We start from the raw sequence: 13,446 nt of genomic DNA, 5'->3' as shown, positions 1-13,446 counted from the left end.
CAATAGTCCTGCCTCAGCCTTCCACAATGCTGGCATTACAGACACGTCACCACACCTGGCTTGCATTTAACAAGTTTTAAAAACATCATAAGGATCCTAATGGTGGAGGAGGCAAAAATGACAGAACCAAGCCTGGGTCTCTTATGTCCGAGTCCACTACTATACCTCACTTCCTACCTTGCAGAAGCCAATTTCAGAGTGACGATCACACTAGATAACTCAGGACCCAGGCTGCTGGAGGGATTAGTAAAACCTTCTTAAAGGAAGGCCCACTTACACGGGCCCTTAAAGGGGCTCACCTGGAAAATATGGAATGAGGCCAACAGCGAACAGCACACAGGAGGGAGGCGGCAGGCTCAGGCCTGAGGATGTGGGTGAGGAGGGACAGGGGTTCGGGGCCAAGGGGTGGCTCCCACGATCCTGACCTCTGTAACCACCAGCTTTTAAAAATGCTTCATTTTGTTTTGTTTTGTTTTATGACATGGCCTCACTAGACTGCTGGTGCCCGGCCAGCCAGCCCACTGCCCCCGCCCTCGAGGGGCAAGGGACCCGTCCCCATCTGTGTGGCTGCATGGCATGAAAGCTACTGCATGAGAGAGAAGGCGTCTCACCTGCAGCCCAGCATCCAGGAAGCTTCCTGGAGGACACAGCCTTGAATTGGGCCTGAGGCCAGCCACCCTGGTACCACCCATCACACTGGTACACAGAGACACTCTCCCAGGCTGGGGCACAGCTCCGGGGTGACCCGAGGGCTGGAGGACTCCTGCGTGCACCCTCAGAAGGGAGCCGTGGACCTGCTGCTGGGCACCCTCTGGGCTGGAAGAGGGGTTCCTGGGACAGTCATTATTTCTTTTTCCACCAGCAGGAAACATTTGTCTCATGAAGGTCATATTTTCTGAGGTCCACAGCAGAGCCAGGGCAGGGTGCTGGGGCCCAGACCGGGGACCCAACAGAGAAGTGTCCCGAAGAAATCGCCAAAATGTAGGTAGGACTCCTAACAGAATAAGAACCCCACAACAGCACCTGTGGTGTCACTGAACCGGTACTGGAAGTCACCTGAGGAGAGCACCACCCTCGCGGAACAGAAAGCAGAGCGTACCGGGCACAAGGGCAGGCAGAGCAGTAAGGTGATCCAGGACCCCAGCATGTCCTAGCACACGGCAGGTGCCCCTCACCCCCTATCTTCCCCTTCTCCCTGACACGGGGCCTCTGCAAATGCCAGTGCCGTGGCATCACTACAAGGCAGCTCTCTGTCCTGCAGCAGCTTGCACTGGAAAACAGTGTATCCAAGATCACACCGGTCAGCAGCTAATGCCAAGGCGGGGTGCAGCACGGGGCTGTAAGGTCCGTGACCTTCACACCCTACTCTGCTCCTTCCTATAGGAAGCGGTCCCTGCTGGCTGTGATGCCAAGGACATTTATGAGTCCAGAGTAGGCTGTTTGAAGCTCAGGTGAGAATTTAGAGCGTAGTTCAGGAGGCACTGAGGAGCCACTGAAGGTTCCTGAGAGGGAGAGTTGGTCTGGTTTGCACTTTGGAGACCCAAACATGACTCTTGATAAAGGATCTACACACAGAGTCTGGTGGTTTCTGGGCTTTCAGAAAGGGACCCTGAGGGTTGGCTGATCATTACACACCTGGTGAGGACTGTGACAGGTGAGTCACAGGTGTGACTGGTGGAGGCAAAAGCATCACACACTCTGGTGATCCTTCCAGCAGCAGAGCCTGCATCTGGTCCTGAACAGACTTCCAGATGCACACCGGCACGCCCTAGGACCTGGAGTCACAGTTCCTTCTAGGACCTGTGTCACTGCTATGAGGACAATGTGTCCCTGTGGGCTATCTGTCCACATGTTCCTTGTGGGAGTGAGTAGGCACCAGGCTCCAGGCTCTTTTGGCCTGGGAATTCTAGTGGGAGGACCCTGTCCAGGCCCTGGTGCTTCCAAGACAGGCTCTGGAGTCAGACTCCAGATACAGTCAAAGCCCCACCATCCTGATTGCCTACGTGGACAAGTGACTTCCCATCATGGCCGCTTACTTTCTTTACATCATAATAATTGAGTACTTTGTAGATGAGCACAAGGGTTCACCTGGAAATGCCTGGGGCAGACTCGAGCCCTCACAGTGGGGACATGAACTAGAGGCACAAGGCAAGAGAGCCCCTCCAGAGCCCCAGGACAGTACTGTGAAGTCCTGGGAGGGTCAGAAGCAACCAGACAAAGAGATGGCCAGGGACTGTGTTACAGAACATGCTGGGCATCTGGGCTCCCTTGAAGCCCAGGGAGTCTCTCTAGGTGTCTCTCTAGGTGTCTAGGAGTGGACCTGAGCTGGGGTCACTGCAGACATGGGGAGATCAGATGCAGAGACAGCTCAGGAAGTGGATGGGGTAAGGTGGGGAGGGATGGGGAGCAGAGGGCACAAGATGCCCTGGAAAGGAAGCACGGGTTCCCAGGGATTTTCAGTTCTCAGGATTCCTGCAGGACCTCCCATGTCCACTCTGGGCAGGATGCATGCATCTGGGACCTGGTCTGCTCTCCAGGGCTTGAGAGGCAACAGCTCTGGAGGGGCGGCAGAAGGCTCCCCACCGGCCGCACCACTTTCTCCCACCCTCTCCCAAGAGTCCTGGGAACTGCAGTCAGAAGCTGAGCCAGGATCTGCACACCCTCTGCGGGTGCCCCATCTGCTCATTCCCATCAGTCCCACTGGTGCCCTCATTACAGACACCTGCATACAGCTCCTGCTGTGAACTTTTGCAGACTGCCCCCTGCGCCAGTCGTGCTTGGAAAGGCTATACCACAGCCTGCCGGGGCCTTAGGGATAATGGGCCTGGGAGGAGGAGGAGGGGACAGATGGGCTGCCCAGGTGGGGAACAAGACTCTCCCCCCCACCGGGAGGGGGGGCAATTGTGCAATGGAGTTGAGCAGAAGGATCTGCTGCTGGGCCCATGCCAAGAGTCCACTCAGTGCTTTGCCTCAGAGCCTTCCAGGGAGCATTTGTCACCATCATTTTACCCACGCAACATGAGAATCAGAATGGCAGAGGATGCGCCTATATCACATGGCTGTTAGCCCGCATGCCCAGGTTCAGCCTCCCAAACCCTCGCATGCAGCTACGGAAGTATCTCCAGCCAATGAAAATGTATCAGGGGCTGCAGGGCACCGGGCGCCACGCCAGATACCGGAGATAAGAGACACACATCTCTCTCTGGTCCACCTAGGTGAGACCGGCAGTGCCTAGCAGATAAACCAACAGGTAGGACCCCGGGGGTTGAGCCCATCGGAGCCAGGCTTAACCGCAGTCGAGGATCCAGGTCCGCCTCCCCTCTACGGATGGTGCGTCCTAGAGGGAAACAAAGGAGCAGGCGAAGCAAACAGTGAGCCCCACCGGGCCACGTTACTGTCACTGCCCAGGAAGGTACTGGCCTGGAGACCCAGCCCTGGTAGTGGTCAGGGAAAGGCCCATGGTGGTGTCGGGAGGACTTGGATCTGAGATGCAGTGATGGAGAAGCGCCAGCAGGAGAAGAGACTCAGAGAATGAGAATCCAGCAGAGGGAAGACGCCGGAGTGGAGACAAGGTTAGTGTGTTCAGGAAGGAAAGGCCTGTGTCGCAGCAGGGTAGGGAGCTCCAGGAGAAGGGGCACCCGGGAGCTGGGGTGGTGGGGAGAGTGAGAGACACATGTGAGGCTCTCTGGACCAGATGAGGGTTTTCCTCTCCACCTCAGCCTGCCTGTGGAGGACAGCTGAGAATCCTGCAGATGTCAGGCTGGGTGGGTCCGACCTGGCGGAGAATCCTAGTGAGAATCCAGGTGTGTGTGACCTGCGGGAGTACCACTCTCAGAGGACGGGTTCATTCATCCAGGGCCTCACTCCGAGGCCAGAGCGCAAAAGATGGCCCTGCACAGACAGGGCTGCAAGGTTTGGCAGGAGGTCAGGACCCTCACCAGGCTCACTGGGACACAAGGCAGGGCTTGATCTCCAAGCCTAAATGGAGGAAGAAACAAGAACGAGAAGGAGCAGGGGCCGTGGAGGAGAAGATGAGAGGAGTGGTGGAACAGGGGCCGCCGGAGCTTCGGGCCGCCTACGCCTCGGGTCAGAAGATGGGACTGCAGCCACACTACAGAGGGGTCTCCACACCCTGCTGCAGCTGCAGGGCTGCAGCTCACCGTGCAGGCTGACGGGCACCCACGCAGGCATGGCCCACTCCTCCGCGCATGCAGGCAGGGGAGGGAATTGGTCCTGGGCTGCGGGGTGGTTTGTTCCTTGGCGACCGCTTGGTATTTTTTTTTTTTTTTTTTTTTTTTTTTTTTTTTTTTTTTAAGAGGAAAAAGAGAAAAACACAAAACAAACCAAAGCGGTGTAAGGGTACACGTAATACAGAACTACAACAAAACAAAACAAAACAAAACAAACAAACAAAAAAACATAACAGTAAGAAATCACCTGTTAGTAGATTACATATTATCATCTTGAAAATAGTTCCTCAAATCACAGTATCAAAGAATACAAGGTGGACATTCAAACAGGGAGACTGCAAACAGCTGTGTTCAATGATCCAAAAACATTGATATAGTCAGCTATTTAACACCCCTAAACACACTTGCTGTTATATCCGTTAGAGCTCTTTTTCTTTTTTTTTTTTCCCTCTCTTTTTTACAACAAAATTTACACATTTTGGATTTTATTACTCCTTAGTGCTTATTACTTTTTTTGGGGGGGGGGGGAGAATACAGTCAAATATGGCAAAACAAAGCTGTCAGTCAATACCAAGGATAGACATAGCACATGGTGTAGAACAGAGTACAAGTTTATCAACAATGGTTATCAACGTTGTCCCTTGTTTCCTTAAAAAGAATTGTCTATCTCATTAGATATTATAAAGTTGGACAAAACAGTAGAGAACAAGACCAATAAAACTTAGGCATTGTAAACATTACAGGACTTCCAAAGAAGACAATAGTCAAACCAGAATGGGTATCTTAGTGAATCTTACTGTCTTCAAAGTAGTTGCCTATGTCTTCAAACTTGATACTACCATATAGAATGGAACAGAGTCTAATCAGTCAAAACAAGATCGTGGGAGTACTACAGGACTTCAAAACAAGTTAATAGGAAATCAAAAAGAGTTACTATTTATATATCCTAATTTTTTGAATTTTTTCTTTAATTAAGACAAACATAAGAAATGACTAAATAATTTTTTTAAAACAATAAGGGGAAGATTGAGATAAAACAGGACATAACAATATAACAATAGAGGTCACAGCTTGACTGTTTCAACAACCTAGTACTTCTCCACCATATAACCTGACTTAATAGTAGTTACCATAGTGTCTTTTTCCTTGAAATATTTGGATAAAACTTCATATACTCTAGCTTCAAATATTTTCATATCAAGAAGCCCAGAATAAAGCCTTTCTAATTAATGAGTGAAAACTTTATAAGGCTCCAAGGCCACCTAATGGGGAATCATGATTACCACATATTTTTATATATTTGAATCATTACTTACATTAGGGAAACTATTCGGTATTCACACATGCGAGATTGATTTATTTCACTTATGAGTATGGTCTCAAGCTGCGCCCATTTATTGATAAATATCTCAATGTGATCCTTCTTTATAGCTGAATAATACTCCATTGTATAGAAATACCACAACTTTTTTATCCATTCCTCAGTTGATGGACACTTGGGTTGTTTCCAAGATCTGGCGATTACAAATTGTGCTGCTATAAACAGCTAGAAAAAGAAGAGCAAGTCAAGCCCAAAGCCAAAAGAAGAGAGGAAATTATAAAAATCAGAGCAGAAATCAATGCAATAGAGACTAAGAAAACAATCCAAAGAATCAACGAATCAAAGAGTTGGTTCTTTGAAAGAATAAATAAAATCGATAAGCCTCTAGCCAACCTTATTAAAAAAAGGGAAGAAAAAGCTCAAATTCATGCAATAAGAAATGAAAAAGGAGAAATCACTACAGACCCAATAGAAATACAGAGGATCATCAACACCTATTTCGAAAACCTCTACTCTCAAAAGTTTGATAACACAGAAGAAATAGACAGATTCTTAGAAGCATATGAAGTACCAAAGCTAGATCAAGAGGATATAAAACTGTTGAATAACCCAATCTCTGCTAATGAACTTGAAAATGTAATTAAGGCCTTACCCACCAAGAAGAGCCCAGGCCCAGATGGATTCACTGCAGAATTCTACAAGAAATACAAAGAAGACCTAATGCCGACACTCCTCAAACTATTCAATGAAATTGAAAGGGAAGCAATCCTTCCTAAGTCATTCCTGGAAGCAAATATTACTCTAGTACCAAAACCTGAGAAAGACCCAACTATAAAAGAGAACTATAGACCGATCTGCCTAATGAACACAGATGCAAAAATCCTCAATAAAATATTGGCGGTTTTAAATGGCTCTTCTCCTGAGCATGTCCCCAGGCAATGTGTGTGCTTTAATTTGATTTTTTAAGAGGCAACTTGTTCTTTTCTCTCCTTATGAAAGCAACACATGTTTCTTCCTGAAAAAGTCAGAAAATACAGAGAGACCAAAAAGAAAATAAAAACCACCCACCCTCTCACCCAGTTTCCTGCTGTCAGCTGCACTTTGACATCCGTTCCTCTCACCTGTCCCTCTGTCACTGCGCGACTGCTGCGTGGCCCTGCCACCCTTCTTGCCCCGCCCAGGAGGCTGCGCACCGCCTCGTTGCCCATCTGCCCTGCACCCCCACCAGCTGCCTGGAGCCCCTCCGCTGTGCCACCCATGACTCAGTAACTCTCGCAGGCTGTGTGGTGCGCCTGCCTCCCACCCCTGCTCTGCCGGTGCCCCGCCCCGGGGAGGGCTGAAACCCAGGGCTGGGGATCCTCTGGCGGATGGGAAAGGCAAGTCAGAGCCCCGGCCTGTGTGTGAAACCACTGTTCACCTGAGAATGGCCTCTGGTTCCTTCCCCGGTGGCACCCTGCAGGGACCTCCTGCCTCCTCAATAACCTCCCTTCTCCCACCTCCAGCCCTGTCCCCCACTGACTGTTCCAGACACATCTGGATGTTCAGCTGAATTTGTGTTCACTGTCCCCTGTTCCAGACATCTAAATGTGGCCAACACTTTTAAATATAAATCAAATGAAGCGAGCTAATTCGTAAGTGGAAAAATGCAGAATCCCTCATCAACCCCAGAGTGCTGGAGGAAATTTTTCTCGTCATCTATTGATTCAAGTGGAATCAAGCACCTCCTAAATGTGACACACAGCTGAGAGTAACCCACAAAGATCTAAAAGGAAGGAGAGATTCGAATACAGGTGGCCCGAGGTTGCAGTCTCCTGAGAGGCAGACAGGACAGAAATGGCCCTGTTTCAAGACACAGCACAGCTCCTCCTAACAAAAAGGTGACAGCGTGGTGCCCGGAGAACCGTGCAAGCCCCAAGCAGCACGCCAAGCTCCTTGAGGGCCTGCAGGGTGACTTAAGATGTGCTCAGGACTGGAGAAAGGTGGCCGGTGAGGACGGGGAGGGTCAGAAGGCAGCGTGGGGAGCGGGGTGACAGGAATGGGTGGTGGGAAACATGGCCAGAGAGGTGACCACTGCACTGGACCAGGTCCAGAGGCAACAAAGGGCACTGCCGATGTCACGGCAGGGACAAGACCGAGAGTCCAAAAGGAGGAATCTGCTGTGTGGTAGTGCCCTAAGCGGATTTGTTTCCATTGTCTCATTAGCTCATGCTGGGTATTATCATCACATGAGCACGGAAAGTTGTGCTAAATACATTGTTCTGAGCCTAAAGCTAATGACATTGGTCTGCAATGAGTACTAAAACTAAAACTATACTTTTGATCTACCCAACACTTCAGGGATTGCTTTTCCCTGTGTACATGGCAGAGTCATGAATATTCCCATCTTTGTTCTGAGAAGGTGTGAGGATCTTCCGTGACTTCCTGTCTCGGGGCCTTTGCACTCACTATCCCACACCCCTTCAACTTCATCTGCCAACACCCCACCACTGTGTCTCAGACTTCACTCAGTCATCACTGTCTCCTGTGCCCTGAGTCTGGGTGCAGACCATGTTCTCAGGTAGTTAGTCCTTATCACCATTAAAATTAAATGGTGTCTTCCTCATTTTGTTTTCTGCTCCATTGACAACAAACAACAGAAAAAGAGCTCAACAGAAATGAGGCAGAGAAGATCGGAAGGTAGGAACAGCAATTTTGGAGAAAACAAGACATCATAATAGCTAGTGCTGATTTAGTATCATCTTGTTTTGAAGTCCCATCAAACGTATATTCTTCTGTCTCCATCGGTCTTAAAAGGCTGTATCTTATTGGATTTTATTATATATGATAATATAAGGAAAAACTTTTATAGACAAGGAGTTTATATAGAAACCATTGTTCACTTTCTGTTAATTGGTTCTAAGTACCTTGTAATAATGTCATTCTCTTGAATGGTTTTATAGTGTCTTGATATGTTTGGTGCTACAGTATAAGAAGTTATACTCAAAGATTTCAAGGAAAGAGACACTATGGTAACTATTTTTATGTCAGGATATCTTGTGGTGAAACACTATTTTGCTTAAATGGTTATGATTTGACCTGCGCTGTTCTGTTGTTATGCCCTCTTTTATCTCAATCCCCCTTTTTTTTAATTATTTACTTTTTTCTCTTTATTTTTTTAATTAAGGGAAAAATAAATTTAAAAAATACCAGTATACATTATAGTAACCTACTTTGATTTCCTATTAACTTGACTTGAAATCCTGAGCCCTCACCATCTTGTTTTGACTGATTTTCCTCTATTCTGCTTTGCTTGATAGTATCAAGTTTGAAAGTATAGGCATAACTGTGAAGACAATAAGAATCATTATGATGCCCATTCCGGTTGACTATTATTTTCTTTTAAAATCCTGTAATGTCTCTAATGCTTTGGTTTTATTCTTTACTGTTTAGTTCAATTTTATTATAACTGCCAATTCTTCTTAAAATAGCAAGAGGCAGTATGTTTACCATTGTTGATCACCTTATATTTTATTTTTACATTATCTATTATGTCCATCCTTTTGATTTGACTGACTCTGTTCTGATATGTCGCATTTGGTTTTACTCTCTTCAAAAAAAGTAATGAGAACTGTGGGAGTAATAAAACCCAAAATGTGTAATTGTCATTGTACAAAAGAAAAGAAAAGAAAAGAAAGTGCTCTAAAGGTTGTAACTGCATATATGTTTAAGTGTATAAGATAGATAACCATATTACTGAGTGTTTTTTTGGATCATTGAACAAAACTATTTGCACTATCACTGTTTGAAAGTCCACTTTATATGCTTCAATTTTGTAACTTGAACAACTATTTCTAAGATGAGAATATGTAATCTATTAACTAGTGATTTCTTACTGTTTATTTTTTAAATTTTGTATTGTTTTACAAGTAATTACACCCTTTTTCTGTTTTTTTCCTTTTTCTCCTTAAATAAAAAAAACTTAAATGGTGTGATGACCTTCCCATACATGTGTGTTTAAACGCGAGGAGTCAAGACTTACACCCCCACCACCGCCACCAAGGGTGGGAGCCTTCTGTTCTCAAGTGTTTTTGCACAGACATAGAATCCTCAGTTATTCTCAAGTGAATAACCACCCACTACTCAATTAGGGTCCTCCCAAAAGTTTTTTTTAACTCCAAGATGAACAAGTGTCTTTCAGCACAGCAGCCAAGCAAAGTTTTATAAGCATCCCTTTCATCTATCTACATGTGAAGTTTCTGAGCTCACTTGCATCTATCTAGAAAGGATTAAAAGCAAATTTGCAAACAAAACAACAGACCAGGGAAGATTTTAAAATCTAGATGGGCCCAGATTGGATGTACAAAGTGATTTAAATCCAGAATCTCAGTGATACCTCAAAACCCTTGTGAGGAATTTTTGTGGATTCAGATTATCAATCCTAAATGGTTGAAATTAAGGACCAACCAGTCAACTAACCAGTGTGGGCATTTCAGGGATTTAAGAGCAGGAGCCACTTTGCTCTCTGCTGCCTCCTATTGGCACAGGGAGGAAAGAACAAGTCAGAGTTTGTTAGAAGCCAGCACAGCAGGTCCCTTGTCCTTTGTTTGCCCGCTCTGACCCCTGCAGATCGTTGGAGTATCCTTTCTGCAGACAAGTGGCAGAACCCACCCGGTAGAGCAGGAGACTTCAAAGTGCTCATCCTGGCACCAGTCACTCTTCTGGGCTCCAGGCTCACCCCTGGGAAATGACAGGGACGGGCGTAACCCAGGACACTTCCACCACGTGGTGTCTGCCAGCTGCGTGTCTTCACACAAGGCCTTCCCTCCCTTGGCCTCGGTTTCCTCCTGTGAATAGAATCAGGACATTGCGGCTTCACCAGGACGCCGTGACAAGAGCTGGAGTGCGAGGCTCTGGAAATGTCCATGGCCCTCATTTCCCTTTCTGTTTTCGCTGGCAGTTCCAGCAGTGCCTGGAACACTGACTGCTGTCCTGCCCTGCTCCTTGGCCAGGGCCTCAGGGCCAATTCCCCAGCAGTGAGGTCATCTGGGCCAAGCCAGGAGGACAAGTAAGTGCTGCTGACTCCAGCTGACCTGTGCCTCATACTGGTGACTGGGGCAGGAGAAGTTTGGACTCCTCTGCCTGTCCCAAACCAGGCCGTGACACGCAGCTCGTGCTGAGATGGAGCAATGGCAGCCAATCAGGCTCTAAATCCAGGGGGCTTATAAAGTTTTTGTGTCCCTCCAAACTCAAATAACACTAAATCCCACGGGCTGGAGAAAACATGCTGCAATTGTTTATCATTACAACTGCATTTTTCAGAGGAAAGAAGAGGCCAGGACCCAGATGTCACTGGGTACATCACCCGGAGCAACAGGGGAATGGCTGCACGGGGGAAAATCTGACCTAAGCGTGCTCTTGCATGGGAAGTGGGAGAGGACAGCTCCAAATAAAGACCGCTACGTTAGCAGGACTGAGGCCCAGAGTTCCTTCTCCCTGTGCAGTTTGCAAATGTGCTTCTTTCAGAATGGTTTGCTCCAAGGAACCAGAAGAGAGTGTAGGACATCTGTAACACCAGGTCCAGGAAGTTATCAAAACACACAACTAGTTCAGAGCTGTGGGATCACTTACTGTCTGGGTGAAGACAGAAAAACAAATTGTTACACAAGCAATAGATAGTGCCAACATGGCAAGACTGGGAGCCTGTGGGGGGTTAGGAAGGCTCACCCCAGATACTCTTTAGCTATCACCAACAGAAAGCCAACTCGGGAACAGCCTTCAAGTGGGAAGAGGCTACAGAGTCTTGCTGGCCCTGGCCAGGTACAGGTCAGCTCCTTGTTGCAGAAATTCCAGGAGCTCTTGCTGGATGGAATGGGCATGTCAGAGAGGAGGTACACTTCAAAAGGAAGTTCGGTATATGTGTGTGCATATGTATATGTATATGATGATTAAATTTTTTTTTTAAAAAAGGATGTTTGGTGACAAAAGTACCTTCACTTTTAAAACAGGGTAAACAAAAGTGAAGAACTCTGGTCAGTGCCGCCACTCACTTAGACACATTCTGTGGCCTCTTGCTTGTCCACAGACAAGCCGGGTTCCCTGCAAGAGCCCTCTCCATGTTCACACTGTGTCTGCTTCCCTCGCATCCCAGGAACTCAGAGCTGAAACTCTGATTGCACTCTGACCAGAGGATGAAATTTGCCTCCTTAAATTGAAGCACTATGCTCCTTTCAATATTGCCTTTTGAACAACCACAAGATTGATTGCAAAAATCAGGGTTTGGGGAGCCAGTTTAAAAAATAAAGTTGTACCCAGTGATGTACACCTGTAATCCCAGCACTGGGAAGATCGAGGCAAGAAGCCTGCAAGTTGGAGGGCAGCCTGGGCAGCTTAGATCATTGGAGTACTACACTGCCACAAAGAAAGGTAAATTTGAGGCATTCATAAGTAAATGAATGCAACTTGAGAACATAATCTTAAGTGAAATACGTCAGACACACAAGCTCAAATATCACGTGCCTCCTCTTATATGAGAAATACAAATAAACAATGAAACAGGAGAGATAAATAAGAAATAGAAAGAAATTCAAATACTTCCCCAAATTATAAATTCCATTGTCTTAAAAATATTTTAATATACATGCTAATTGGTTTCATTTATACTACTATTTTATCTTGTTTCATTGAAAGAAAAGGTTTGTGCTATTATCTGCTTTTTATAAGAATCTTTTATTATCTGTTCATGTCTTATACTCTGAATAATTACTTTAAGATAATGATACACCATGCAATAACTATTGCTATTTTTTTTGTTTGACTATGAGATTTTGTCTTATTTTTCATAAAATAAAAAAATAATGTTTAGCCTTGAAATGAGAAAATTCATGGAAAACATAACTATTTTTACTTATTGAAAGATTGCCAACTGGACTTGGTGATGCACTCCTGTAATCCCAGCACCCACGAGGCTGAGACAAGAGGATCGTTACAAGTTCAAGACCAGTCTGGGCTACAAAGTGAGCCCAAGCCCAGCCTGAATTGTACAGTAAGACTCTGTCTCAAAGAGAAAGAAAGAAAGAAAGAAAGAAAGAAAGAAAGAAAGAAAGAAAGAAAGAAAGAAAGAAAGAAAGGAAGAAAGAAAGAAAGAAAGAAAGAAAGAAAGAAAGAAAGAAAGAAAGAAAGAACATATTGAGATGGGTCAGGAAAATTAGATCTGCAAAATATCCAAAAGGAAGAGGAGGGTGAACGATTCAACCTATGCGGAGACAAATGTATAGATCAAGCGACTGAGGCTCAGAAAGGCTGAGAGACTCAGCTGCCTTCACATAACACATTGATCCTGAGTGAGAATTCCACTGAGACGGCTGCAGAGTCAAAGTGCTGCAGACAAAACGTGTTCAAATCCAGTTTCCACCACTTCCTCCATGAGGCAGAAGTCTCTTCATGTTTCTGAAACTTCTACTTACAAATAGGGATGCAAACAACTGGGGTTCCAAGAACCAAATGACACGTTGCTATGCTTTACACATGAAGCATCTACTCAAAAGCCTCAAGTCTTGGGAAGGTGGTGGGTCCTGTGGGTGGTTTCATTCACTGATGATTCGGGAACTAACGTGCTGTTAAAAGATGAGTCTGGTCAGGAAAAACAGGTTGCTGGAGCCGTGGCCTTTCTAGAAGGGTCTGTCTCCCTCCTTGCTCCTCCCTCACTCTCTGCTTCCTGACCACCATGAGGTGAGCAGCTTTCCTCCACCCAGATTCTTTCACCTGTCGTTCCTGCCTTGAAGTCAGCCAGCTATGGACTGAATCCTCCAAAACCATGAGCTTCATGAAACTGCTCTTTTTCTTTAATGTGTGGGTGCTGGGCATTTCATCTGGGTAATGAGATGGGAACTAAGATACACACTGTAAACAGTGCATCCACGCCAGGGCTCATCTCATAGTAGCATACAATAAAACGTA

Source organism: Cavia porcellus, unplaced genomic scaffold (genome assembly GCF_034190915.1).
Source record: "Cavia porcellus strain 051 isolate PalLab524CR breed Dunkin Hartley unplaced genomic scaffold, mCavPor4.1 scaffold_25, whole genome shotgun sequence".
Classification (NCBI taxonomy): Eukaryota; Metazoa; Chordata; class Mammalia; order Rodentia; family Caviidae; genus Cavia; species Cavia porcellus.
Note: the sequence above shows the minus strand (reverse complement) of the source record.